This window comes from Marmota marmota, unplaced genomic scaffold (assembly GCF_001458135.2).
Source record: "Marmota marmota marmota unplaced genomic scaffold, marMar, whole genome shotgun sequence".
Classification (NCBI taxonomy): Eukaryota; Metazoa; Chordata; class Mammalia; order Rodentia; family Sciuridae; genus Marmota; species Marmota marmota.
Window position 1 is genome coordinate 9,586,818 of NW_026000037.1, and position 4,525 is coordinate 9,591,342.

A 4,525-nucleotide genomic window follows, 5' to 3' on the forward strand; every position below is an offset into this window, starting at 1 on the left:
ATTCAATGGAAAGCAGATCTAGTAAAGTGGGAGCAAAAGATAAAGATACAAGGTCATAAGACATAAAAAGTGGAGATGAAGAGATGCATCAGTTTCCTATTAACATAATGAAGGACTGCAAATGGATGACTTACAGCAACAGGATTGGGTCTTCCTAGTCCTGGAGTCTGGAAGGTCAGGATCAAGATGTCACACAGCTAATTCCTTCTGAAGCTCCCAGGGAAGAGCTGTCCCCTGCCTCTCTCCTGGCTCTTCCTCCTGGCATTCCATAGATGGAAGATGCTTTGCCTCCATCTCTGCCTCCATTCCCAGGTGGCCTTCTCTCTTTCCTCTTACAGCAGCACCACTCACACTGCACCAGAGACCATCCTGCTCCAGTGCAATCTCACCTAATTCCATCTGCAACAACTCTATTTCCAAATAGTATCCCAACACAACGAGGGCCAGGAAACACACCTGTGTTTTTAGGAGGACACAATTTACCAACTAATGTAATGGCTAAAAAATCATTGTGTATAAATATTTCACCCTCAAAATATTCACCCCTGTAATAGCCTGTATAATAATCTTGATTTATTGAGGTACAGTAATTTTCCCAAAGTCATAAAGATTCATTCCTCAAACACCAAAGCAAACGGAAAAGCCCATTTTTAGTTATTGTGTTTTCCTGTCTCTCAAGTAATCCAACCTAGCCGAATCCATGCTTGGTAACTGGCAATAGCAGAGTTGGGTAAAGAAAGAATGATGTATCTGAAAATTGGATGGAATTTATACTTCATTGGGAATTGGTTATAAATTATATGGTTTTTTTCCTCATAATTATTATCTGTTATGAAGGTTTATCTATTTGCTTTTCTTGTTTGTTTTTGTTTTTGTTTGGTACCAGATTGAACCCAGGGCCATTTAACTGCTGAGCCACATGCCAGACCTTTTTATTTTATCTTTTATTTTAAGACAGGAACCTACTAATTTTCTTAGGGCCTCACTAAGTTGTTAAGCCTCAAACTTGTGATCCTCCTGCCTCAGCTTCCTGAGTTGCTGGGATTACACGTGTGCACCAACAAACACACTTGTTGGTATTGTTTAAAGAAACTTGACAGAAGACTGAATTACATTATAGATAAGCAATAGGCTCTAGGAGCTGAAAGATCTGGATCCTCATAGGGACTCAGCCACTGATTAGTGGAATGCCAGTTGGATTAACAGTGAAAAGTACTTATTCAGATTAGACTCAGGGTGTGTTCATATTCATACCGTAGAATTATGAAAACTAAATGAGTAGCATTTCTGAAACATCTAGTATGCTATGCCTGAATAGAACAAGAGTCTCAATCATGATGCTGCTCTCCTTTTTAATTAACAGAGAAAATGAAATAAGTACAAAAATGCAAATTAGATCTAAGGATTAGGTTCTATTATAGATCCTAATAGCATCAAAATGCTTTTAAAAGTATGTCATCTTAAGTACTATGTATTAATCACAATCTTTATTTTATATTTTTCAGTACTTGGAATTGAACCCAGGGGTGTTTCACAATAAGCTGTATCCCCAGCCTTTTTATTTATTTTTTTTATTTTGAGGCAGGTTTTTGCTAAATTACCCAGGCTGGCCTCAAACTTAGGATCCTCTTGTCTTAGCCTCTCAAGAAGGTGAGATAACAGGTGTATGCCCTCATGCATGGCTGTATTAAATATATATATATAATTATTAAAATTAACAATTTTGTAATTCTATCAAATTAATAACTCTATAATTATTTTGACTTACATTTAGCCATGTGACCATGTCACACTCTCAAAAAATTGTGATTGTCAACCTCTTTAATTAATTTTATAAAAATACTAAGTTAAATGGGAGCTATTCTTTACACTCAAAATTTAAAACTAATTGACTATGGAATTGTTATAACACAATTGAGCCAAAATTTGGAAACAAATGTATCAAATTTATAAACATATTACAAATAATATTTCATATATAAAAATATTAATTAATGTTACTTATGCTTCTCATGTACCAAAATCATTACTCCAGAACCATGTTGTCCCATGAATATAATGAAAGAACAGACAAAATTTTTATGTTATGTCAGCCACATTAAAATATTAAAACAACTAAAATTAATATTGCATTCAATCTATAGAAACATATCTGATATAAAATGATTGTCCAATCTATTGGTTTTTAAGATTGGCCATATATAAGAATAATGTTTAAAATCACATTTCCAGGCCTCATCCATGTCTAACTACGTGAATATCATTAGAAAGTAGATCAGATGATTCTCATGTTCAACTAAGTCAATAACTGAATCACTCTTTCCTTTCTAAAAGCAACTCATAGAGGTCCCTGGGCTGTGTAGTCAGCAAAATATTATCACTATCTTCTTCATTATAAATCATAATTTTATCTATCCTTAGTCAAAAGCACTGAATAATTTAAAGTACATGCTATCTGTGTGTTAAACCAAGAATTCTTGAGAGATGAATTTCCAACACAAAGAGGCTCATTGTTTCAAACTCCATGTATCCAGAAGGGGTAGCCCTCACCCCATGGCGATATAACTACAAGCTATCTTCCCACACAGTTTTGGCATGCTTGAGAAAATCCTGATTATTCTATTATAAGCGTCACAGAAGCTATCCTCTAAGCATGACAAAAAAAACACAAAAATATAATTTGTTATGGACTAGCAATGATAAATAAAATTAGAGTTCTTTTCCTGACAATAAATACTGGCAGAAGACAAGGCCACCACAAGAGTCACAAGCACTTGCCCAGACCCCTGTGTTCCTAGTTTTAGGTACTTGCCTGCTGAGAAGAATTTTGAAAAACTAATTAAAAACAAGCATGCAAACTATAAAGAAAAGAAGATAGATAAGAGAGATATATAATTAAAGAGAAGAAATACATAAGTGGAAACCCATAAACTCAAAACAAGAAAATGACATTCTAAATCCAATTACTCATAGTACAGCATTGCTAAGAATACAACTTCCGATAAAATAAAAAAAATTAATCATGCTATGCTAACATCTAATATCACATTAAATATATTTTGCTTTTCCTATTGTGTGCTTTGACTGATATCCAAATAGCAAAAAAAAAAATAGTTTTATAATTTGTATTTCTGTAGCAGCAAAACAAAGCACTCATAGTTTGTAGAATATTTTAACTTCTACTTTAAATATAAAAATACCAATGTTTGTCATTTTTCTAGAAATAAGATGTGTGTAGGAAATAGAAAGGAACAGCTGTGTTAGCTAGCTTTCTATTACTATAACAAATACTTGGGAAAATTAACTTATAAAGAGAAAAAGTTTATCTCAGTTCAGTTTTGGAGGTTTTGATTCATGATTGATTAGCTCTCTTGCCTTTGGGCCTGTGGGGGGAAAGAACATCACTGAAGCAATGTGTGATGAACCTATTCAACTCATGACCAGGTTGTGAAACAGAGAAACAGGAGGAAGAAGGGGCTGGGTTTGAAAAATCCCCTTTGAGGCCATATCACCAGTGACCCCAGACCTCCTATTGGCCCCACCCCTTAAAGCCTGAACCCCAATAGCAACATTCTGGGAACCAAGACCTTTAATTAAGACTTTTGGGGAACAGTTAGATCCAAACTATAAGCTCAATGAGGTGTAACAGGCCTGTAATCCTGCTGACAGGAGCCTGAGAAGGAAGCTCACAAATCCAAGGCCAGCCTGCGTAACCTAATAAAACCTTGGATCAATATATAAAAGGCTGGGGATGGAGCTTAGTCATGTAACACCCCCTAGGTTAAAAACCCAGTAACTTCAGGAGAAAAAAAAATTCAAACTGCCTCAGGGCTAAACTGGAAATCTGATTTATTATTCATACATTGTTCTCCAATATTAGTAATAACATATTATAATACAAGATAACAAAAGATCACTTAGCTGCAGTTATTATTTTTTAACAATATAAAGCTATTCTCTTCCATAGAATTCCTTACAAATGAATTATGATGTGAATTTTACATTTTTGTGAATTTTTATGCCCAATCTTTAATAACATCAGGAAACACTTCTATGTATGAAGAGTATTCATGATGTTCTAATTGTTTTACATATTAATCCAACCCTTATACAGACAACAAAGTAATATATTGTCTGAATTTTTAAAGGGCAGGGGATGATTTAGTAATTTGTCTAAAGTCACACAGCTATGTGAACATTTCAGGATTTAAAACTTGGAATATCAAATCATTAGTATTACAGAGAAAATCTGCCAATAGATTGGAGCTAAACACTCTACTTCTCCCTCCCATCCCTCCCACCCCTCTGCCCTATCTGAGGTTCATCTATTCCTCCTATGCTCCCACTCCCTGCCCCACTATGAATCAGCCTCCTTATATCAAAGTAAATATTCAACATTTTTTTGGGGGGGCAAGGGGTATTGCCTAACTTCACTTAGCATTATCTTGCGTCCAACTCCATTCAGTTACCTGTACATGCCATGATTTATTCTCTTTATTGCTGAGTAATATTCCATTGTGTTATA